The sequence below is a fragment of the Tenrec ecaudatus genome, chromosome 15 (genome assembly GCF_050624435.1).
Source record: "Tenrec ecaudatus isolate mTenEca1 chromosome 15, mTenEca1.hap1, whole genome shotgun sequence".
Classification (NCBI taxonomy): domain Eukaryota; kingdom Metazoa; phylum Chordata; class Mammalia; order Afrosoricida; family Tenrecidae; genus Tenrec; species Tenrec ecaudatus.
In genome coordinates, this window is record NC_134544.1 from 98,237,864 (window position 1) to 98,264,205 (window position 26,342).

Here is a 26,342-nt window from a genome sequence, read left to right on the forward strand (position 1 = left end):
TCAAATCTTCCCTTTTGTCAATGTGCCCGTACTGTTTTCTGAACCCGAGGAGGTGGCCACTGTGTCCACCAAGAAATTTACTGGCTGGCCTTCTACTTGGAGAGTTAGCCTGGGGTCCTGGGGACCAAGTGGCACAGAGCCCTGACACCTTCATTCAGATTCTTCAAGCATTAGTGTTGCTTACTTGGGTTTTTCTAGGTGAGGATGAGGCCTGTCCTCTCTAGTGGAGGGTCGTCCACCTCTCCTCGGGTTTTCAAGCCACTGATTTTTCCAATGTCCTTCTTTTCTGCAGTAGGCACATTGATCCTTCCCTAGGCCTTGGCGGTGCCCACAGGTCAGTCTCTCCGTGAGTGGGCCCTGATCTCCTTTTCCCGAGCCTCTGGGGTCTCTCATGGCAATTACTAGTATTTTCGCTAGTTTCTATGTCTCTCGTGTTTGGGTCATCTCTGTTGTTATACAGCCACTGAGACACTTCTACCAATCACTAAGATTTTCCCCTTCAAACCCTTCCCACTTCTTTTCCGTGTCTGAGGCAGACTGGGTAATAAAGGGAATGCTTATTGCCCACCTGTTCTCGGGGGCCTCCAGGCCAATAGGGGTATAACGCCTGAAGCCTTCCATAAGCCACTCTAAAAAGGCAGGTGGACATTCTCTTGTAAGAGCCTGAAAATTCTCACTGACCTTAGATAAATTCATAGGTTTCCTAGCTCTCCTGTGGAGGCCTTGTAAGAGCAACTGGTAATACCTGGTCAAGCCTTCCGTTCCTTGCTAGGAGTTTGTATTCCACATTGTTCGTGCAGTGGCAAAAAGAGTTTCTCTCAAGTGGGGAATTGGTGCTGGCTGATCATCAGGTCCATTGACTGTATTCTGGGCCTCTCTCTGGAAGGGCTCCTGTTCCTGTGTTGTGAACAGTACCTAGAGAAGTTGCTGGCAATCCGTCCCAGGTGGGCTGATGAGTATGGAAACCTGTTTCTAGCAAAGAAACCCGACCTTGTGGTTTGTCAGAAAAGGGGAGTTTGTTGTTTCCAATTATACAAATCCCTGGAATAAAAGGGGATGAACTACACCCAAAAAGGGACTTGGGGGTCTTCCCCAGGTGTTGGGGTTGCTTTCCTTAGGGGGAGAATCGAACACTGTTGAGTCATCCATTTTGGGCGGTTGATAAGACGTGCAAGCCCTAGTGTGTGTTGTGGGGTGGGGGGACTCAAAAATGGCTTGTGAGTCTTTTTCTCTCTCCGACTCCCGGGAAACTGATAGGTGGTAGTCGTACCAAAGGGTCGGAAGTCAGCTCTCCCACTCCCAGAGTCCTGCAAAATGGGATAAAGCCGATGGGGAGGGGTATGGAGAGGGCAGGGGGAGGGTTGGCCTCCATCTTGGTGGTTTTAGGAACTTGGAGCGGTTGTTTTTCCGGGTCTGCCATGTTTCCTGAAATCTTGGAAACAAGAAACCTTTCTGTTGCGGGAGGGAGTAAGGCTTTTATACGTGCTGGCTTATTAGTGGCAATGTCAATCCACACATGAATTTAAGGGATCAGATCGTGATGTCCTGGTTCCCAGGAGTCATGCATGGGTGAATCAGGGACTCCATCTGCCCAATCACCTTTAAACAAATTGCGGAGTTTCCAAGCTTTTGGGTTGAAACCACATCCTCTTCATGAGCACCGAGAGCAGGCAGGGGTCCTCAAACCACAGCCTGTGTGCCACATGCAGACAGCCGAGGACATTAGTCCTGTCTGCCTGGTGTTTGTGCTCCATTTATTTATTTTGTTTAACTTCAAAATAAGATGTGCACTGTGCATATGTATTTGTTCATAGGTTTTTAAAAAACTATAGTCTGGCCCTCCAACGGTCTGAGGGACAGTGAACTGACTCCCTATGTAAACAGTTTGAGGACGCCTGCCATAAGGAATCCTGGACTTAGGGGTTACTAATCTCGCAGCCCTAAAACACCAGGGGAATTTGGTGCCAGGGTAATTTACAAGCCTTTTACTCCAATTGAACCCAAGAAAATTAAAAATGACTTAGGCAGTTACTCTACTTTTAATCTGTGTTAACTCCCCCGTAGTACCCCATTATTGCCATTTAACTCTATAACGCCAAGCATGACGTTTTCATAACATTAAAAGAAATGTGTATATTAATATAGATATATTGATAACTATGAAATTAAAGAACCAAAACGAAAAATAATTTTTCCCAAATTAAAATTGAATTGTTATAGGTTTAAAAAGAAGGATGGGTTTTATCAGCGGATCCAAGACCTTAGGATCATAAATGAAGCAGTGATCCCACTGCACCTAGTAGTGCCAAAACCCTGTGCCCTCCTAGGGGAAATTGTGAATGCTTTTACCCCTGTTCCTGTACTTACAGTGAACAAACACACATGCCTGATAATCCTAAGATTTTTTTAAATTTCTTGTGACAATCACCTAATTTCAAGGGCAGTGCCACCTCACAAGCTTAGCCTTGTGTCAGTCAAACTGTTCAACTCTTTGACCCTTTGTTTTTCCAGAAGTTCTCAGGTTCCCAAGGCCTCTGAACCAAGTGTGCCAACTCCACGACTACCATGTCCTGGACCACCTAAATCTTATCCATCTTTGATAACGTTGCCCTGAATGGACAACCACTTCCAGCAGTGTAGGAAGGGTATGGACCCAAAGCCCCACTTCGCCCCTTTTGCCAGCAGGAAGTAGCTAGAGATGTCGTCGCCCAGTACCCCAAAGATTTGGGTCCATATCTCTTCACGGGGTAAATGTTAGGTAGCTAACCTAGGGACTGGGGCATCCATTATGCATGCCCAGAGGGCCAGGCTAAGACCCCAGGTAGGAGTGGTGCCCTGTGCACGCTCAGAGGGTCAGTTTTCCGGACAGGAAGGGGTGGTACACCTGGGTGGGCGCTATATGTGGATTGACCCACCTAGGCCAAGTAAATTCAATTCAGCCACTGGGGTCGACCAGGGTTGCCCACCATGCCTCTCTAACTCTCCTAAAGCTCACTTGGATCACAGACCAGGCTTCCACGTGAATTCTTTCTCACGCAGAGCCAAAGACCAAGGTCTATCTGTCCCCAGAGAGATCTGTCAAACTCAGGAAGGCTCTTTGGAGGCAGCAGGACTGGACGTGAGTGGCTGGTGGATACTGTTCAGATGCATGGCTTCCTGCTTGGAAGGTTTTTTTCCTCAGCTGACTGGAACAGAGGAGGTAGTACGTCTGGATCACATAATATCCATGTCCACAAATGGGCTGCTCATTCCACAGTCCTGGCAGTGCCTTTTGAAATTCCTCTGCTTTGGAATGTCACGCCTTGAAGATCACAGTGGGAGGGGCTGGGCCCAAGGTATGCTGCCTCTTACTCCCAGTTGCTGGTTTCTGGATGCTGATTGTATCTCTTACAGGATCAGTTAGTGGGCTTGTTGTCTACCTCAGGCTTTGTTCACCGTGGTCCTCCAGCTAGGTGGTGGTGTGTGTGCATGAGCCGAGGCTTCCTGCCAATCCCCCATGAATAGTAGCACTCCCATGGTGTGGACTCCATGAAAGCCATGCCCCACACAGGAGGATTACAGAGCAGCGTGGGCCCTGCAGGACAGCAGGGCCATTCCCCCTGTTGAATGGCCTCAAATCCCCCCCTCTCTCAGTGTCCAGCTCTGCGGCTGTGGCGCGAAACTTCATGCCTGACTCAGGAATAGATACAGGGTGAGGCGACTCCATTACCCGTTTTTACTGGTCTAATCCAGCCTGAGATCATCTTTACATGAGCCCTTTGCCCAGATAGATTTTTTTTTTGGTGTTATGATCTTTTTATCAGGGGCTCATACAACACTAACCACATTCCATGCATACATCAGTTGTGTAAAGCACGTTTGTACATTCATTGCCCTCATTATTCTCAAAATATACACTCTCCACCCAACCCCCTGACCTCAGCTCCTCATTCCCCCGCACCCCATGTGCGCTGCCCCTCACTCATAAATCCTTTGTAACTAACTAATTCTTTTGTCATATCTTTCAATGTCTGATGTCCCCCTTCACACACTTTTCCGTTGACGTAAAATGAAGATCCTTGTAATCTGTTCACCGTTTCCAACCTACCCTGCCTCCCTCCTCCCAATGTCTCCACTCATAATACTGGTCCTAATGGACTCATCCACCCTGGATTCCCTGTGTTTCCAGTTCCTATCTGTACAAGTGTACATTCTCTGGTCCAATCTGATTTTTAAGGTAAAATTGGGATCATGATAGTGGGGGAGACGACACATTTAGGAACTAGAGGAAAGTTGTGTTTCATATTTACTATCTTGTACCGTGTCTTGGCTCATCTCCTCTCTGAGAACCTTCTGTAAGTTGTTGTGCAGTGGACTGCAAATGTTCCAGCTGGAAATTCCAATTTACTTGAAGCTTCCCTGAGCTTCCATATGTCCCTTCACTTTAGAGATTTGAGAGTCTACTCCCACCAGCAGGCATCTTGGAGACCCGTGGGGCCATCCCAAGCAGTGGTCCTCCTAGCTTGCTGTCTAGAAAAATAGGTCGACCAAAAGTTGCCCTAAGCGACTGGTCTTTGACCCCTTACCTCGGGCTAGGATATCTGCGTGAGGCATCAGTTTCAGGGCAACACAAGGGTGTACTTTCAAGTGGGGTTTTTTTACCTTGAGGCAGCAAGCTCTGAATGGCCTCATTGTTTTGTGCTTTCTAGATGGGACTTAGCAGCTTGATACTTAGGAATTGCCCCCTTGCATGAATCCTGTCCAATTGAGTAGATTTGATATAGAGAGGCTGGACAAACAATAGCTGATACACTTTGCTACTATATTTGGCCACAGTAGCTTTTTGAGATAGGAGAATGGTGGCCAGAGAAAGGTACACTTTCCCTTCCAACCCTGATTCAGCTGGAATAGTTCTGTAGAGTGATGGGAAAGTCGGTGGAGATGTCATAAGTTAGAGCATTTCTCCTTTTGATGAGCAGTAGAGACCTTCATCCCCCTGTGTACCCAGGACCCCTAAGGCAGGCGTCCTCAAACTGGCCCTTGGGGCACATGTGGCCTGACGCCAATTATCCCGCCCTCAGGGTGTTCTTGCTGCCACTGCCTGTCCTGCTTAGCAGCCAACTCATGCATTGTGCATAGGAATTTGTTTATAGTTTAAAAAAAAAAAACTATAGTCTGGTTTTCCAGTGGTCTGACGGACAGTGAACTGACCCCTGTGTGAACAGTTTGAAGACCCCTACCGTAAGTGATCCTGGACTTAGAAGTTACTATTCTCCCATCTCTGAAACCTCCCTGAACATTCTACCCATAATAGAGGCACAGGGGAATTTGGTCCCCGGGTAATTTACAAGCCTTTTACTCAAATTGAACGCAAGAAAATTAAAAATGACTTAGGGAATTACTCTTCATTTGATCCCTGTTGACTCCCCCTGTAGTACCCCAATATTACCATTTAACCCATAACGCCGAGCATGATGTTTTCATAACATTTAATGGAATGTATATACATAGATAGAGAGATAGATAGATAGCTATGAAAGTGAAAAATAAAAACAAAATTTTCCCCCCAAACTAAAAATTGAGGCGTTATAGGGTTAAAAAGGATGGTTCTTATCAGCGGGCCCAAAACCTTAGGATCATAAATGAAGCAGTGATCCCACTGCACCCAGTAGTGCCCAAATCCTGTACTCTTCTAGGGGAAATTGTGAATGTTTTAACCCCCATTCCTGTACTTAGAGTAAACAAACACACATGCCTGATAATCCTATGTTTTTTTTTTACTTATTTCATGTGACACTCGCCTAATTTCAATGGCACTGCCACGTCACAATCTTAGCCTTGTCTCAGTTAAACTGTTCAACCTTTTGTCCATTTGTTTGGTTTTTCAGAAGTTCTCAGTTTACCAAGGCCTCTGAACCAACTGTGCCAGCTCCAGGACCACAATCTCCTGGAACACCTGAACCTTTTACATCCTAGCCCTGAATGGAGAACCCCTTCCAATAGAGTAGGAAGGGCATGGACCCAAAACCCCACTTTGCCCCTTTTGCCAGCAGGAAGTAGCTAGAGATGTCATTGCCCAGTACCACAAAGATTTGGGTCCATATCTCTTCAGGGTGTAAATGTTAGTTAGCTAGCATAGGGACTGGAGTGTCCATTACACACACTCAGAGGGCCAAGCTAGTGGCCCAGGATGGAGAGGCACACTGAGCGTGCTCAAATGACCAGATTTCCGGCCAGGAAGGGTAGGTACACCTGGGTGGGTTCTGCATCTGCATTGACCCATATAGGCCAATTACATTCAATTCGGCAACTGGGATCGACCAGATTTGCCCACCACGCCTCCCTAACTGTCCTAAAATTCATTTGGATCACAAACCAGGCTATGGCGTGAATTCTTTCTCATGCAGAGCCAAAGACCGAGGTCTATCTGTCCCCAGAGAGATCCGACAAACCCAGGAAGGATCTTTGAAGGCAGCAGGACTAGACATGAGTGGCTGGTGGATACTGTTCAGATGCATGGCTTTCTGCTTGGAAGGATTTTTGTCTCAGCTGACTGGAACGGAGGAGGTAGTACGTCTGGATCACATAATATCCATGTCCACAAATGAGCTGCTCATTTCACAGTCCTGGCAGTGCCTTTTGAAAATCCTCTGCTTTGGAGTGTCTCTCCTTGAAGATTACAGTGGGAGGGGCTGGGACCAAAGTATGCTGCCTCTTACTCCCAGGTGCCGGTTTATGGATGCTGATTGTATCTCTTACAGTATCATTTAGTGGGCTTGTTGTCTGCCTCAGGCTTTGTTCAGCAAGTTCCTCCAGCTAGGTGGTAGTGTGTGTGCATGAACAGAGGCTCCCTGACAATCCCCCAGGAATTGTACACCTGCCATGGTGTGGAATCCATGAAAGTCATGCCCCACACAGCAGGATTACAGAGGAGGGTGTGCCTGCAGGACAGGAGGTCCATTCCCCCTGTGGAATGGCCTCAGAGCCCCACCTCCCTCACTGTCTAGTTCCTGGGGCTGTGGACTGTAAGCTTCATGCGTGACTCAGGAATAAACCCAGGGTGAGGCGACTCCAGTAGCTGTTTTAATAGGTCTAATCCAGCCTGAGAACATCCTTGCATGAGTCCTCTGCCTAGATCTTTTTTTAAAAATCGTTTTATTAGGGGTTCATACAGCACTATCCACACTCCATGCATACATCAATTGTGTAGAGCACATTTGTACATTCTTTTCCCTCTTTATTCTCAAAATATCTGCTCTCCACCCAAGCCCCTGGCCCCAGCTCCTCATTTTCCCCTCCCTTCCCACTACTCTTCCCTCAGAAGTCCTTGTTAATTTACTACTTATTATTTTGTCATACCTTGCACTATCCGATGTTCCCCTTCACCCACTTTTCTGTTGAGGTTAAATGTAGATCCTTGTAATCGGTTGCCCCTTTCCAACCTACCTTCCCTCCACCCTCCCAGTGTCTCCATCGATAAAACTGGTCCTAAAGGGCTCATCCACCTTCGATTTCCTGTGTTTCCAGTTCCTATCTGTCCAAGTGTACATTCTCTGGTCTAGCCAGATTTGTAAGGTATAATTGGGATCATGATAGTGGAGGGGAGAGGAAGCATTTATGAACTAGAGGAAAGTTATGTTTCATCGTTGCTGTCTCATATCATGTCTTGGCTCATCTCCTCCCCGAAACCTTTCTTAAGGGGATGTCCAGTGGCTTTGGGTCTCTACCCAGCACTCCCTGCTCATTCGCAATTATACGATATTTTGTGCTGATTATGCCTGATACCTGATCCCTTTCAAACCTCGTTATCACACAGGATAGTTTTCTTATTCCATGTGAGCTTTGTTGCTTCTGAACTAGATGGCCGCTTGTTTGCCTTCAGCTGTTAAGACCTTAGATGCTATATCTTTTGATAGCTGGACACCATCAGCTTTCTTGAACACATTTGCTTATGGAACCACTTTGTCTTTAGTGGTCGTGTAGGGAAGTCTGCATCCTAGAATGCAAATGTAGTAGAACCAATCAATGGAGACTACTGTAGGGAGAAATCAGATGTGATTTGTTTGGTACAATGTGATCATCAAGGGTTACGCAGTACCACTCTTTGTGCGCATATATTTCTGTAAAACTTGCCCTTTACAATTTCGGTCTCATTTCTGCCTCCCTGTGTCTATGCTCCACTGAGAGAACTACACTGTAAAGGGGAGTAGTTAACCTCCCTGGCTGTCCAACCATGTCCATAAGTTTGTACCCAAATTTTTCTTTATTTTTGAATTGAAAAAAATTCATAATCAATGAATATCAGTACTCTAACATGAAGGTTCCCAAAATGAGGTTGGAAGTAATTTATTCGTGGTCCAATGCCATTTCTTCATGCGTTGTGCCACCAGTCCCTGGAGTAGGAACAGGCCCAGAAATTTCCAAATATCATATTTCTTCACAGGATAGTTCTTTCTGCCTTTTGCAAACTTGTGAAGCAGAGTAGTGGACTGTTGCTCTTCAACCGGTTTGTCTCCGTAATAATTTTTTGAATGACCTCATCAATCAGAAAAAATTGTAGTTACACCAAAAGCTTTAGTGACCACCTCTACTTGCATACCAGGTGCTCCAGTAAATGGGAATTTTGGTGAAGCTGGCTCATCTATACCCGAAGACAATAGAGCACCATGTTGCACATTGCAGAGCTCAGGTGCGGAATCAACCTCACTGTCTTCATGAATCTTAGCAGTGTCAGTGTCAGATTATGAATTTCCCGACGAATCACTATCGCACAATTCTGTGCATAATTCTGAGTCACTGTCGCTGTTATTTTTCTGGTCTAAAACCACTTTTGGGTTGAAATGACTCTGCTTTTGGAAACTTGTGAAGGAGAGTAGCGGATTGTTGCTCTTCAACAGGTTTGTCTCAATAATAATTTTTTCAATGACCTCATCAATCAGAAATAATTGTAGTTATGCCAAAAGTTTGTAGTGGTCATCCTCTACTTGCATACCAGGTGCTCCAGTGCATGGGTATCTTGGTGGAGCTGGCTCATCCATACCCGAAGACAATAGAGCACCACGTTTGCACATCGTAGAGGTCAGGTGAGGAATCTTCATCACTGTCATCCTTTCTCTGAGCAGTGTAAATTTTGGATTATGAATTTCCCGACTAACCACTATCGCGCAATTCTGTGCATAATTCTGAGTGATAGTCGCTCTTATTTTTCTGGTCTAAAACCCCTTTTGGGTTAAAATGACACTTTTTTATGCCATGGACTAAAATTTCTAGTCAGAAAATTTCTCCAAAAACCTTAAAATGGCAAGCAGGCACAGGGGACAGCTCTACGGATAAATATGAGGTGCATTGCTTGAATACAATATAATCCTCAAAGATTACCCGTACCACTCTATGTGTGTATGTCTCTTTTAAGACTTGCCCGGTTGAATTTCCTGCCTAGTCTTGCACCCCTGTGGCTGTCCTCCAGTGGGAGAACAACACTGGAAAGGGGAGCAGTTAACCTTCCTAGCAGTCTAAAACATCAGTAATTTTGTACCCAAATTCTTCATTATTTGTGAAATGAAAACATTTCATAATCAACGAATATCAGTATTCTGACATGATGGCTGCTGAAAAGAGAGTTGCAAGGAATTTATTCCTGGTCCAATACCATTTCTGCAGGCATTGTGCCCTCACTCCCTGAAGAAATTATGTGGCCCAGAAATGTCCAAAGGTCACTTTGTTCCCTGTATCCCTCTTTCTGTTTCTAGAAATCTTATGAAACAGGGTAGCAGATTTTCGCTATTCAATCGGTTCCTCCCAGTAATCATTTTTGATGACCTCATCGGTCAGAAATAATTGTAGTTACGCCAAAGCGTTCTTGTGTTCCACATCAATGTACATAACAGGTGCTCCCTTAATGGGAATCTTGGTGGAGCTGGCTCCTCCATACGGGAAGACAATAGAGCACCACGTTTGGTCATCAAAGAGCTCAGGTGTAGAACCTTCTTCACTGTCATCCTTTCTTTGAGCAGTGTCAGTGTAGGATTATGAATATCCTGAGGCACCAATATCACGCAATTCTTTGAATAATGCTGAGTCACTCTCGCTGTTATTTCTCTGGTCTAAAATTACATTTGGATTAAATTGACACTTTTTTGATGCCATGAACCAAAATTTCTAGCGAGTAAAAATTTCCCAATGACATTACATGGTCACGCAGGCACTGGAAACTGCTGTAGGGATAAATCTGAGGTGCTTTCTTGGATACAATATAATCCTCAAAGATGACACAGTACCACTCTATGTGTATATGTCTCTTTAAAACTTACCCTTTTGAATTTCCAACCCTGTCTCGCCCCCTGTGGCTATCCTCCACTGGGAGAACAACACTTGAAAGGGGAGAAGTTAGCCACCATGGCTGTATAATAATATCAATAATTTTGTACCCAAATTCTTCATTATTTGTGAAGTGAAAAAATTTCCTAATCAACGAATATCATTATTCTAACATGACGGCTCTGGAAAACCGAGTGGCAAGTAATTTATTCCTGGTCCCATACCATTTCTGCAGGCATTGCGCCCCCACTCCCTGAATTAATGGTCAGGCCCAGAAATGTTCAAAGGTCAAATTGTTAACTAGATCCCTCTTTCTGCTTGTAGAAATCTTATCAAACAGAGTTGCGGATTGTTGCTCTTCAATAGGTTCCTCCCAGTAATCATTTTTTTGACGTCCTCTTCAGTCAGAAATAATTGGATGTACACAAAGCGTTCTTGTTGTCAATGTCTACATACTTATCAGGTGCTCCAATAAATGGGAATTTTGGTGGAGCTGGCTCATCCATACCCAAAGACAACAAAGCACCACGTTTGGCCATCACAGAGCTCAGGTAATGAATCTTCTTCACTGTCATCCTTTCTCTGAGCAGTGTCTGGGTCGGATTATGAATGTCCCGAGGAACCAATATAGCTCAGTTCTGTGCATAATGCTGGGTCACTCTCGCTGTTATTTCTCTGGTCTAAAACACCATTTAGGTTAAAATGATACTTTTTTGACGCCATGGACTAAAATTTCCAGTCAGAAGGTTTTCCCAATGACATTAAAAGAGCAAGTATGCACTGAAGACTGCTTATGCATAAATCTGAGCTGCTTTGCTTGGATACAATATAATCCTCAAAGATGACACAGTACCACTCCATGAGTGTATGTCTCTTTAAAACTTGCCCTACTGAATTTCCCTCCCAGTCTGGTCCCCCTGTGGCTATCCTCCACTGGGAGAACACCACTGGAAAGGGGCTCACTTAACTTCCTTGGCTGTCTAATAATATCAGTAATTTTCCCCAAAATTTTTCAATCATGGGGAAGTGAAAAAATTTCATCATCAATGAATATCAGTATTCTAACATGACAGCTCCTGAAAACTGAGTTGCAAGTAATATGTTCCTGGTCTAATACCATTTGCAGGCATTGCGCCCCGACTTCCTGAAGGAATGATCAGGCCCAGAAATTTCCAAAGGTCATTTTGTTCACTGAATCCCTCTTTCTGCTTCTAGAAATCTTATGAAACAGAGTAGAGGTTTGTTGCTCTTCAATAGGTTCCTCCTTGTAATCATTTTTTTCGATAACATCATCGGTCAGTAATAATTGTAGGTATGCCAACGCGTTCTTGTGTTCAACGTGTACATACATACCAGGTGCTCCAGTAAATGGGAATCTTGGTGGAGCTGGCTCATCCATACCCGAAGACAATAGAGCACCACGTTTGCTCATCACAGAGTTAAGGTGTAGAATCTTCTTCACTGTCATCCTTTATCTGAGCAGTGTCAGTGTCAGATTAGGAATTTCCCGAGGAACCACTATTGCACAATTCTGTGCATAATACTGAGCCACTCTCACTGCTATTTCTCTTGTTTAAAACCCCGTTTGGATTAAAATGACACTTTTCTGATGCCATGAACTAAAATTTCAGGTCAGAAGGGTTTCTCAATGGCATTACATGGGCACACAGACACTGGAGACTGCTGTACAGACATATCTGATGTGCTTTGCTTGGATACAATGTAATCACCAAGGGTTTCACAGTACCATTCTATGTGTGTGTGTATTTCCTTAAAATTTTCCTTGTTCAATTTCTGTCCCATTTCTGCCTCCCTGTTGCTATGCTCCACTGAGAGAACAACACTGGAAAGGGGAGCAGTTAACCTCACTGGCTGTCTAATTTTGTCCATATTTTATGGCCAAATTCTTCTTTATTTTTGAAGTTAAAAATCCCATAATCAATGAGTATCAGTATTGTAACATGAATCTTTCCAAAAATGGACTTGCAAGTAATTTATTGGTGGTGCAGTACCATTTCATTAGGCATTGTGCCACCAGTCCCTGGTGTAGGATCAGGCCCCAAAATTTCCAAATGTCCTATTTTTTCACTGGATAGTTCTTTCTGCTCCTTTTAAACTTGTGAAGCAGAGTAGCGGAGTGTTGCTTTTTAACCAGTTTGACTCTGTAATAATTTTTTCAATGATTGCATTAATCAGAAATACTTGTAGTTATTCCAAAAGTTTGTAGTGGTCATGCTTTATTTGCATACCAGTTCCTTCAGTGAATGGGAATCTTGGTGGAGCTGGCTCATCCATACCCGAAGACTGAAGACAATAGTGCACCACGTTTGCCCATAACCGAGTTCAGGTGTAGAATCTTCCTCACTGTCATCCTTTATCTGAACAGTATCAATGTTGGATTATGAATTTCCTGAGGAACCACTAACGTGCAATTGTGTGCATATTGCTGAGTCACTGACATTGTTTTCTTTTGGGTCTAAAACCCCTTTCGGGTTAAAATGACACTTTTTTGATGCCATGAACCAAAATTTCCAGCGAGAAAATTTTCCCAATGACATTACATGGGCACACAGGCACTGGAGACTGCTGTAGGGATAAATCTGAGGTGCTTTCTTGGATACAATATAATCCTCTAAGATGACACAGTACCACTCTATGTGTGTATGTCTCTTTAAAGCTTGCCCTATTGAATTTCCCTCTCTGTGTAGTCCCCCTGTGGCTATCCTCCTCTTGAGAACAACACTGGAAAGGGTAGCAGTTAACTTCCCTGGCTGTCTAAAATAATAGTAATTTTGTACCCTAATTCTTCATTTTTTTCTGAAGTGAACACATTTCTTCATCAACGAATATCAGTATTCTAGCATGTGGGCTCCCAAAAACCGAGTAGCAAGTAATTTATTCCTGGTCTAAAACCTCTTTTGTTTAAAATAATACTTTTTTTGATGCTTTAAGATCTCTCTGGTGATAGAGTTACACCTCGTTCCTTGGCTCTGCACGAGAAAGAATTCACGCCGAAGCCTGGCTCCTGATCCAAGTGAGTTTAATGGTAGTTAGAAGTTCCAGGTGTATGTGGCACCCATCGGATTCTTCCCCACCATGCAGGCTGGCAGAGACTGCTCGGTGTCACGCAAAGATCTGTTTCCCAAGTTCTCCTCCAAAAGTCCTGTTTCAAGTTTTTTCTCATGTTCTCTCCCCAGTTCCCCTCTCCCCCACTGGTTCCTGCCTTTTCAAGGATTCCAGGGAGAGACCTGGTGGATGACCCCAGATCGACCCCATTGACTGAATTGCAATCACCTGGCCCAGGTGGGCCAATAAGCCCACCCATGCCCACTGTGGGAAACCTAGACTTTTGAGCATGTGCAGTGCGCCGCCCTTTGTTCTCATGCTTGGCTCTCTTGGGCTTGCGTCAATGGGCATCCAATCCCTGCCTCTCTGCCTAATATTTCCCCCTGAAGAGATATGGACCCAAATCTTTAGAGTACTGGACAACGACATCTCTAGCTACTTCCTGCTGGCAAAGTGGGTGAAGTGGGGTTTTGGGTCCATAATCTTCCTTCTCTGTTATAAGGGGTTTTCCATTTAGAGCCCAGGATAGATAAGATCGAGGTGGGCTTAGAAGGTGCTGGCCCTGTAGCTGGCACATTTGGTTAGAGGACTTAGTAAGCTGAAAACTGAAAACCAAAGAAACAAGCAGGTGAACAGCTTAAGTGAGACATGGGTAAGATTGTGAGGTGGCAGTGCCCTTCAAGTTACGTTAGTGTCACAGAGTTTGGTCATTGTAAACACAGGAACGGAGGAAAGGTATTCACTGGCCTAAAGGCTTTGAGGGGTCTGAGGTAGAATCATCTGTGCAGCCCTCCTCTGACTTGGAGTGGCGATAAAATATCATCCCAAGACCATCCTGTGGCTCACAGGAGTATTCATCTGCTCCCATGGTTCCTGTGGGGGAATCTGAGGCTCCTCCACTGTGAGGAACAACTGGAAGCTATAGAGGGACCTTGATGAGGCCCGATGACTATGCAGGTGTGCAGCTTGGACAGCAAGTCTCGGCCTATGAGAGGAGCTGGACATTCAGGTAATAATAGGAAGCTATGAGAAAAATAGAAATTATCGCAAAGACATCTGAGGGGCTCAGTAAAATGTTTACAGGCTTTCCGGACACTTTCAGGATGGAGCCGGTGCGGGGTGCCAGAGGTCCAGAGAAGGAAATAAGGGCAGAGGCGGCTCCAGTATTAAAAGGAAGTTTACTGACCTTCCTGCCACGCTGATGCCCACACTAGGTTTCAGACCAGTAATAGTTACCATTTGCTGCTGGGCCGTCAGACTGGGTGCCTTCAGTCCTCCTCCACTGTTGCCAGCTGCCAGCTGGCCTGTGGGTGCCTCCCCTCCAGATTTTGGACCTTAGGACAGAGGTCAACCCAGTGGCCAATCTGCTCGCAATAGACACATGGCGCCTGAGGAGGCTCGTTCCGGTCAGCGCAGTTCCTAGCCCAATGACCTGGTCGCCGGCAAATGTAGCACTTGGTACCTGGTTCAAAGGTCTGGGTAACCTGGGAGGCATTCAACGAGAGTCTGCTATTGAGTGCAGCCAATATCTGGGCATGCCTAATGTCCTTTCTTTCGTCCTTTTCCCGGGCTCGAGCCTCACTTTCTTGCTCCCTATTGTAAAAAGCTGTATTGGCATAAGCCACCACCTCCTCTAGGGTAGCTCCTTCAGGCTTTTGCACTATTTTTTGGACTTTCTTGCGAATATCCTGTGTGGCCTCTAGTCTAAAACTCTTATGGGTTATAATGACACTTTTTTTGATGCCATGGACTAAAATGTCCAGTCAGAATATTTTCCCAATGACATTAAAAGGCCAAGCAGGCACTGGAGACTGCTCAATGGATAAGTCTTAGGTGCATTGCTTGGATACAATATACTCCTCAAAGATTACACAGTACCAATCTAGGTGTGTATGTCTCCTGAAAACTTGCCCAATTGAATTCCCTGCCCAGTCTCACCCCGCCCCCTACCTGTGGCTATCCCCCACTGTGAGTACAACACTGGAAAATGGAGCAGCTAACCTCTCTGATTGTCTAATAATATCACTAATTTTGTACATGAATCTTCATTTCTTGTGAAGTGAAAAATTTTCATAATGCACGGATATCAGAATTCTAAAATGACGGCTCCTAAACCGAGTTGCAAGTAATTTAATCCTGGTTCAATACCATTTCTACAGGTGTTGCGCCCCCTCTTCCTGAAGTAATGATCAGGCCCAGAAATATCCTATGGTCATTTTATTCACTGGATCCCTCTTTCTGCTTCTAGAAATCTTATGGAACAGAGTATCGGATTGTTGCTCTTCGACAGGTTGGCCCCATAATCATTTTTCGATAACCTCCTCAGTCAGAAATAATTGTAGGTACGCCAAAGCGTTCCTGTGTTCAACGTCTACCTACATAAAAGGTGCTCCGGTCTATGGGAATCTTGGTGGAGCTGGCCCATCCATAACCAAAGACAAGAGAGCACCACATTTGCCTATCGCAGAGCTAAAGTGCGGAATCTTCCTCACTGTCCTCCTTTCTCTGAGCAGTGTCAGTGTTGGATTAGAAATTTCCCCTAGGAACCTCTATCGCACAATTCTGTGCATAATGCTGAGTCACTGTCACTGTTATTTCTCTGGTCTAAAACCCCTTTTGGGTTAAAATGACACATTTTTTGATGCCATGGACTAAAATTTCCAGTCAGGAGAGTTTCCCAATGACATAAAATGGCAAGCAGGCACTGGAACTGCTCTGTGGATAAATCTGAGGTGCTTTGCTTGGATGCAATATAATCCTCAAAGATTACACATTACTACTCTATTTGTGTATGTCTTTTTAAAACTTGCCCTATTGAATTCCCTGCCTAGTCTCACCCGCCCCCAGTGCTATCTTCCACTGGGAGAACAACACTGGATAGGGGAGCAGTTACGCTCTCTGGTTGTCTAATAATATCACTAATTTTGTCCCTGAATTCTTCATTATTTATGAAGTAAAAATTTTCATAATCAACGGATATCAGAATGCTAAAATGGCAGCTCCTGAAAACCGTGTTCCAAGTAATTTATTCCTAGTCCAATACCATTTTTACAGGCATTGCATCCCCACTCCCTTAAGTAATGATCAGGTTCAGAAATTTCGAAGGTCATTTTGTTCACTGGATACCTCTTTCTACTTTTAGAAATCTTATGAAACAGAGTATCGGATTGTTGCTCTTAGACCGGTTTCTTCCCGTAATAATTTTTTTTGAATGACCTCATCGGTGAGAAATAATTGTAGGTACACCCAAACTTTCTTGTGTTCAACGTCTACATACATAACACGAGCTCCAGTAAATGGGAATCTTGGTTGAGCAGGCCAATCCATACCCAAAGACAATAGAGCACCACGGTTGCCCATCGCAGAGCTCAGGTTCGGAACCTTCCTCACTGTCATCCTTTTTCTGACCAGTGTCAGTGTCGGATTAAGAATTTCCCGAGGAACTATAACACAATTCTGTGCATAATGCTGAGTCACTCTCGCTGTTTTTTTCTCTAGTCTAAAACTCCTTGTATGTTAAATCTACACTTTTTGGATGCCATGGACTAAAATTTCCAGTAAGATTTCCCCAGTGTCATTAAAAGGGCAATCAGGCACTGGAGACTGCTCCATGGATAAATCTGAGGTGTTTTGCTTGGATACAATATAATCCTCAAAGATTACACAGTATTACTCTATGCCTGTATGTCTCTTTAAAACATGCCCTATTGACTATCCCGCCCACTCTTGCCCCCCTGTGGCTATCCTCCAATGGGAGAACAACACTGGAAAGTGGAGCATTTAACCTCATTGGCTGTCTAATGATATCAGCAATTTTGTACCCAAATTCTTCATTATATGTGAAGTGAAAAAATTTCATAATCAATGAATATCAGGATTCTAATATGACAGCTCTCGAAAACCGAGTTGGAAGTAATTTATTCCTGGTCCAATACCATTTCTGCAGGCGTTGCGCCCCCACTCCCTGAAGTAATGATCAGGCCCAGAAATTTCAAAGGTCATTTTGTTCACTGGATCCCTCTTTCTACTTTTAGAAATCTTATGAAACAGAGTATCGGATTGTTGCTCTTCGACTGGTTCCTCTCTGTAATCATATTTTTCGATGACTTCATCGGTCAGAAATAATTGTAAGTACGCCAAAGCTTTCTTGTGTTCAACATCTACATACATAACAGGTGCTCCAGTAAATGGGAATCTTGGTTGAGCAGGCCCATCCATACCGGAAGACAATAGAGCATCTCGATTGCCCATTGCAGAGCTCAGGTTCGGAACCTTCCTCACTGTCATCCTTTCTCTGAGCAGTGACAGTGTTGGATTAGGAATTTCCCGAGGAAACACTATAGTGCAATTCTGTGCATAATGCTGTGTCACTGTCGCTGCTTTCTCTCTGGTCTAAAATATCTTTTGGGTTACATCTAAACTTTTTTGTTGCCATGGATTAAAATTTCCAGTCAGAAGATTTCCCCAGTGTCATTAAAAGGGTAAGCAGGCACTGGAGACTACTCTATGGATAAATCTGAGGTGCTTTGCTTAGAAACAATATAATCCTCAAAGATTACACAGTACCACTCTTCCGCCCAGTCTCGCCCTTCTGTGGCTATCCTCCACTGGGAGAACAACACTTGAAAGGGGAGCAGTTAACTTCCTTGACTGTCTAATAATATCAGTACTTTTGTACCCAAATTCTTCATTATTTGTGAAGTAAAATAATTTCATAATCAACAAATATCTCTATTCTAATATAATGACTCTGGAAAACCGAGTGGCAAGTAATTTATTCCTGGTCCAGTACCATTTCTGCAAGCGTTGGGCCACGACTTCCTGAAGTAATGATCAGGCCCAGAAATTTCCAAAGGTCATTTTGTTCACTGGATCCCCCTTTCTGCTTCTAGAAATCTTACAAAACAGAGTATCGGATTGTTGCTCTTCGACCGGTTTCTCCCAATAATCATTTTTTGATGACCTTATCGGTCAGAAATAAGTGTGGGTATGCCAAAGTGTTCTTGTGTTCAACGTCTAACAATATGCTGAACTAGAACTTAAGGCAACTCCACTTAGTTGAAAGCAGTGGTTTTCAACCTGGGCGTCCTGACCAGTTTGGTTTGTCAAAAGACCCTTTCACAGGGGTGGCAGGATTCATAGCAGTAGCAAAATTATAGTTCTAAAATAGCAAGGGAAAACATTTATGATTGGGGTATCACTACTACACATTGGGAAGTGTATGAAAGGGTTGTGGAATTAGGATGGTTGAGAATCACTGTCCTAGAGGAAGACGAAAGTGCAGTAGAAGGAGAGCAATGGAGAGGAAGCCGCTACAAGATTGATTGGCTGGAACTATGAGCACAAGCAAATAACCACTGTCTGGTTGGCTCAGTATGGGACAGTGTTTCATTATGTTGTGCATAGAGTTGTTAGGAGTCACAAACCAGTTGATGGCACCTAAAAAAATAAAGGATTTGTGCTTAGCAAAATGTGTGGAACTACATCTTGAAAGAAACATATCTTACTTTAGAACATCGAATCTGAATCTCTGGGTCACAAACCCTTTTGAGGGAGAACGACATTTTCACAGGGTATGGGCCTTCATAACAGTAGCAAAGTTAGATTTATGAAGTAGCAACAAAAATAATTTTATGACTCGGCGGTCACCACTACATTCAGATTGGCGTTAAAGGGTTGTGGCATTAGGAAGGTTGAGAACCACTGCCCTAGAGAAAGACATAAACTTGGTACAGTAGAAGGGCAGCAAAAGAGAGGCAGCTCCCTGAAGTATAGTTTAGCACAGTGGCTGCAGCAATGAGCCCAAGCAAAGAACCATTATGACGATGGCACAGGACGGGCCAGGGGTTCATAATATTCTGCCTAGAGTTGCTAAGAGCCAAAAACCACTTGATAGCCACTAACAACATTAATAAGAGGACTCATGCATGTAACAATATACTGAACTAGACCTTAAGAGAAATTTCTCTTAATTTATTTTTTTTATTCTTTTCACCTTTAAAAAAATCATTTAATTGGAGCTCAAACAACTCTTATCACAATCCATACATACAACAATTTTTTTTCTTTTTTAAAATTTTATTTTAACAATTTATTGGGGCTCATACAATTCTTTTCACAGTTCATACATACACATACATCAATTGTATAAAGCACATCTGTACAGTCTTTGCCCTAATCATTTTTTTCTCTTTTCTTCTTTTACATTTTATTAGGGACTCATACAACTCTTACCACAATCCATACATATACATACATCAATTGTATAAAGCACATCCATACATTCCCTGCCCCAATCATTCTCAAGGCATTTGCTCTCCACTTAAGCCCCTTGCATCAGGTCCTCTTTTTTTCCCCCTCCCTTCCCATTCCCCCCTCCCTCATGTGCCCTTGGTAATTTATACATCGTTATTTTGTCATATCTTGCCCTATCCGGAGTCTCCCTTCCCCCCTTCTCTGCTGTCCCTCTACCAGGGAAGAGGTCACATGTGGATCCTTGTAATCAGTTCCCCCTTTCCAACCCACTCACCCTCCACTCTCCCAGCATCGTCCCTCCCACCCTTGGTCCTGAAGGTATCATCCACCCTGGATTCCCTGTACCTCCAGTCCTCATGTGTACCAGTGTACAGCCTCTGTCCTATCCAGCCCTGCAAGGTAGAATTCGGATCATGGTAGTTGGGGGGAGGAAGCATCCAGAATCTGGAGGAAAGCTGTGTTCTTCATCGATACTACCTCACACCCTAATTAACCCATCTCCTCTCCTAAACCCCTCTATGAGGGGATCTCCATTGGCCGACACTTGGGCCTTGGGTCTCCACTCTGTACTTCCCCCTTCATTTAATATGATATATATATACATATATACATATACACATATATACACATACATACACACACTTATATCTTTTTTTTTTTTTGCATGATGCCTTATACCTGGTCCCTTGGGCACCTCGTGATCGCACTGGCTGGTGTGCTTCTTCCATGTGGGCTTATTTGCTTCTGAGCGAGATGGCCGCTTGTTCACCTTCAAGCCTTTAAGACCCCAGACACTATCTCTTTTGATAGCCGGGCACCATCAGCTTTCTTCACCACATTTGCTTATGCACCCATATGTCTTCAGCGATCCTATCATGGAGGTGTGCAGTCAATGATATGATTTTTTGTTCTTTGATGCCTGGTAACTGATCCCTTTGGGACCACTCGATCACCCAGGCTGGTGTGTTCTTCCATGTGGACTTTGTTGCTTCTGAGCTAGATGGCCGCTTGTTTATCTTCAAGCCTTTAAGACCCCAGTCACCATCTCTTTTGATAGCCCGGCACCATCAGCTTTCTTCACCACATTTACTTGTTCACCCACTTTGGCTCCAGCCGTTGTGTCGGGAGAGTGAGCATCATAGAGTTCCAATTTAATAAAAGAAGGTATCCATGCGTTGAGGGAGTGTTCATACAACAATTTTTAAGCACACCTATACATTCACTGACTTCATCATTCTTGACATTTGGTTTCCGCTTGGGTTCCTGGAATCAGCTCCTCATTTCCCTATTCCTCCTGCCCCTCCTTCCCCGCTTATTCCTCCCACATGAACACTTAATGATATATAAATTATTATTTTATCATATCTTACACTGCCCAGAGTCTCCCTACACCCACAATTCTGTTGCCCACCCCCCAGAGAGGAGATTATATATAGAACCTTGTGATTGGTTCTCCCTGCCATGGTACAGCAGCAGCAGGTTTGGGTCCCCTGCTAGGTGGGTAAGGCATCAACAAGCGGAAGACAGAAACCACACGGCTCAAAGTTTACGGGTGACGGTTCCAATTTTATTCATGCAAAGCTTCAACGTATATATTCTTTTTCTTGGCTTAAAGCTTATGCCCTAAGATCATACATTAGGAAATTCTCAGGCCACAAGACCGTAACAAGTTACATCAATCACATCATGATTCTTGGTTAAATATTAGTACATCTAGAAAATAAAACTTTCTCATACAAGGGTGATAAACCTTCTAACAGTAACTGAGCATACTTCATTTATTTAGGGCGCATTGTTCTAACTATGAAATCAATAAAGCATTAATATATTTCATTATCAAAAATTTCTTGACAAGCTTTGGCTGTTCTTTCTGTTCCTTCTTGGGCTGTTCCTCTTGGGTTTTCATTTCTTGTTCTTACTTTTCCACTAAGTTCCCATAAATTAAACTCCCCAAAGTCTTTCTGTACCACGGTATGAGTTGCCTCACAATAGGTAGCTTTGCTTCAGTGGACTTCAAGTTGCCTCACAATAGGTAGCTTTGCTTCAGTGGACTTCAAACATCACGAAGGCCCTCTTCTTGCTAACCGTTTCATAAAACTTAAACTACTAAAAAGAACTTTTACACCTTTCTTTGTTAACTATTCTTATGCCATTTTCATTGTAAATCCCTGTATAAGGTAAATCAGGGCCAGAAACTCTTTTTCTCTTTGGGTTATTTCCTGGAGGGGGATGCCGTATTCTTCCCCCTATGCGGTAACCAAGATAAGGAAAGGGAAAAACCATGGGAAGAGGTTGGTAAACTTTTTTAGAATCTTGCACAAAAGCACTCCAAATAATTATGGCAAGGCCAATCAAACAAGTCCAAATACATGTCAAGAGCGGGTTTGGGCAGCCAACTCCCACTGTCCAGCTCCTTTGAAGCAGGGCCAGGCATCGTTCGACTCTGTCTTCGACGTCATGAGGCAGGACTGGTCACCTCATCTCCCTTTCTGTCCCCACTTTCCTCCGGGTATTGCCACTCTCCCTGGTGCTACGGAGGGGTTCATCTGTCCTGGATTCCCTGTGTTTCCAGTTCCCATCTGTACCTCTGTGCATCCTCTGGTATAACCAGGTTTGCAAGGTAGAATTGGGATGATGATAGGATGGTGGGGGCAGAGTTTAAAAGCTACAGGATTGTTGTCAATTACTTCTCTAAGTTTAGAACAGCTGTTCTCAACTTGTGAGTTGGTACATCTTTGGGGGGGTCAAATGAACCTCTCATGGGGGTAGAACTGTTCATAACAGTAGCAAAATTACAGTTACAAAGTAGCAATGAAAATAATTTTATGGGTGTAGGGTCACGACTACATGAGGGACTGTATGAAGGGGTCGTGGCATTAGGAAGGTTGAGAACCATTGTTGTAGAGGAAGACAGATTTTTTAGTACAGTAGGGCAGCAAAAGATAGGCAGCCCCATTAAGATGGATTAGCACAGTGCCTACAATGAACGCCAACAAATGCCACTATCAGTATGGCAGAGGAAGGGCATCATATCATTATACTGGGCATACAGTTGCTATGAGTCAAAACCGACTCGACAGCACCTAAAAAAAACAAAACAAATTATTTTGCTTCTAACAATATGCTGAGGAAGACATTAAGAGAAACTCCTGCTATTTTAGAGCAGCGGTTCTCAAAATGTGGGTCGTGACTTCTTTGGGGGCATTGTATGACACGTTCACAGGGGTGGCCTGATTCATAACAGTAGCAAAATTAGAGCTATGAAACAGTAATGAAAACAATTTTATGATTGGGGTATCACCACTACATGGGGAATGGTATTAAAATGATGTGGCATTAGGAAGGTTGAGAACCACCGCCCTAGAGGAAGCCAGAAATGTTGGTACAGTAAAAGGGCAGCAAAATAGAGGCAGCCCCTACAAGATGGATTAGCAAAGTAGCTGCAACAATGAGCACAAGCAAAGAACCACTGTGAGGATGGGACAGACCTGGGCAGCATTACAATACGGTTTACAGAGAGTTGCTCTGATCACAAACCCTCTCAAAGACTCCTAAAAAGAGTAACAACGGGACTTGTGTATCTAAAAATGTGCCTGACGATATCTTTAGAAAATTGCCTATTAATTTAGAGCAGCAATTCTCAACCTGTGGGTCGTAAGTCCTTCGGTGGGACAAACGACCTTTCCATAGCGGGGCCCATTCACAACAGTAGCAAAGTTACAGTTATGAAGTAGCAATGAAAATAATTTTATGACTGGGGGACATCAATACATGAGGAATGGTATGACATGCTCATGGCATCAAGAAGGTTTAGAACCACTGCCTGAGAGGAAGACATAAATCTTTATAGAGTTGAAGGGCACTAAATGAGAGGTAGGCCTCCAAAAGATGGATTAGCACAGTGGTTGCAACAATGAGTCATAGCAAAGGAACCACTGTGAGGTTGGCAGAGGATGGGACAGCTTTTCATGATATTGTGCATAGAGTTGCTATGAGCCAAACCCACTCGACAGCCCCTAACAACAAGAAGAACAGGTCTCGTGCGTCTAACAATATGCTGAACTAGACCTTAAGAGAAACTCTACTTAGTTGAGAATAGCGCTTCTCAGCCTGTGAATCGTGACCACTTTGGTTGGTAGAATGATGCGTTCAAAAGAGTGGCCATATTCATAGCAGTCTCAAAATTACTGTTCTGAAACAGCAAGGGAAAAAATTTATGATTGGGGTACCATAGCTACACATTGGGAAGTATATGGAAGTATTGTGGAATTAGGAAGGTTGAGAATCACTGTCCTAGAAGAGGACGAAGGTACAGTAGAAGGAGAGCAAAATAGAGGAAGCCACTACAAGATTGATTAGCTCAGTGGCTAGAACAATGAGTGCAAGCACAGAACCACTGTCAGGATGGCACAGGATGGGGCAGCATTTCATTATATTTTGCATAGTGTTCCTATGAGTCAAAAACCACTCGACGGCTCCTAACAACAACAAAAACAAGACTTCTGCTTCTCAAATGGGCAGAACTACATCTTGAAAGAAAAAAGTCTTCATTTAGAACAATGGTTCTCAATGTCTGGGTCATGAACCCTTTTGAAGGTTGAATGACACTTTCACAGGGGCGACCCATTCATTACTGTAGCAAAATCAGATTCATGAAGGAGCAACGAAAATAACTTTATGATTGGGTGCTCACCACTACTTGAAGAATGGTATTAAAGAATTGTGGCACTAGGAAGGTTGAGAATCACTGCCCTAGAGAAAGACACAAATCAGGGTACAGGAGAAGGCAGCAAAAGAGAGGGAGCCCCCAAAAAGATGGATTATCACAGTGGCTGCAACAATGAGCACAACAAAGAACCACTGTGAGGATGGTACAGGACGAGGGAGCATTTCGTTATATAGTGCATAGAGTTACTATGAGCCAAAACCCATGACAGTACCTAAAAACAATAACAACAGGATTTGTGTTTCTCCAATAAGCTGAAGAAGACATTAAGAGAAACTCCGCTTGGCTTAGAGTAGCTTTCCCCACCAAGTGGTTCGCGACTCATTTGGAGGGGGCCAAATGACCCTTTCACAGGGGTGGCCCAATTCATAGCAGTAGCAAAATTACTGTTATGAAATAGCAATGAAAATAATTTTATAGTTGGACATTTAAGACTACATAAGGAATTGTGTGAAGGGGCGTGGCATTAGTAAGGTTTAGAACCACTGCCCTAGAGGAAGACACAAGCCTTGGTAGAATAAAAAGTCAGCAAATGAGAGTCAGCTATGAATGAGATGGAATAGCTCAGTGGCTGCAACAGTGAGGATAAGCCGACGTCCACTGTCCGGCTGGCACAGGAAGGGGCAGCGTTTCATTATATTGTGCATAGAGAACCAGGACTTATGCTTTTGAAAAAGGTGCTGAAGTAGACCTTAAGAGAAACTCCTCTTAGTTTAGAGCAGCGGATCTCAATCTGTGGGTCGCGACCCCTTTTCAGAGACAAAAGACCTTTTCACAGTTGTGGGTTGTACATTATAGTAGAAAAATTAGAGTTATGAAGTAACAATCAAAATAATTTTATGACGTGGCAGTCACCAGTACCATGAGGAATGGTATGAAATGGTCGTGTCATTAGCAAGGTTGAGAATCACTGCCCTACAGGAAGACAGAAATCTTGGTAGAGTAGAAGGGCAGCAATGGGAGGTAATAGGTGGATTAGCACAGTGGCTGCAACAATGAGCACTAGCAAAAAAACCACTGTGAGGATGGCAGAGGATGAAACAGCATTTCATTATATTGTGCAAAGAATTGCTTTGACCCAAACCCACTCGACGGCCCCTAAAAACAATAAAAACAGGACTCGTGCATCTAACAATATAATTAACTAGACCTTAAGAGAAATTCCTCTTAGTTTAGAGCAGCGGCTCTCAACTTGTTAGTCGTGACCCCTTGGGTGTGTGTGTGTGTGTGTGTGTGTGTGAAATGACCATTTCATAGAGGTAGTCCAATTCATAAGAGTAGAAAAATTATAGTTATGAAGGAGTAATGAAAATAATTTTACGATTGTAGGGTCACCACTACATAAGGAACTGTGTGAAGGGGTCGTGGCATTAGGAAGGTAGAGAACCACAGCCCTAGAGGAAGTCTTGGTACAGTAGAGAGTAGCAAAAGAGAGGCAGCCCAGTAAGACAGATTAGCATAGTGGCTATAACAATAAGCACCAGCAAATACCATTGTGATGATGGCAGAGGAGGGGGCAAACTTTCATTATATTGCGCATACAGTTGCTATAAGTCAAAAATCGACCCGACAGCATCTAACAAAAACAACAGGATTATGCTTCTAACAATATTCTGAGGAAGACATTAAGAGAAATTCCTATTATTTTAGGGCAGCGGTTCCCAAACTGTGGGTTGTGACCTCTTTGGGGGGGTCTAATGACCCTTTCACAAGTGTGACCTGATTCATAATAGTAGCAAAATTACAGTTATGCAATAGCAATTAAAATAATTTTATAATTGCGGGATCACCACTACATGGGGGAGGGTAAAAAAGGAACGTGGCATTAGGATGGTTGAGAACCCCTTCCCCAGAGGAACGCAGAAATGTTGGTACAGTAGAAGGGCAGCAAAAGAGAGGCAGCCCCTACAAGATGGATTAGCAAAGTAGCTGCAACAATGAGCACAAGCAAAGAACCACTGCGAGGATGGCACAGGCCTGGGCAGCATTACATTACATT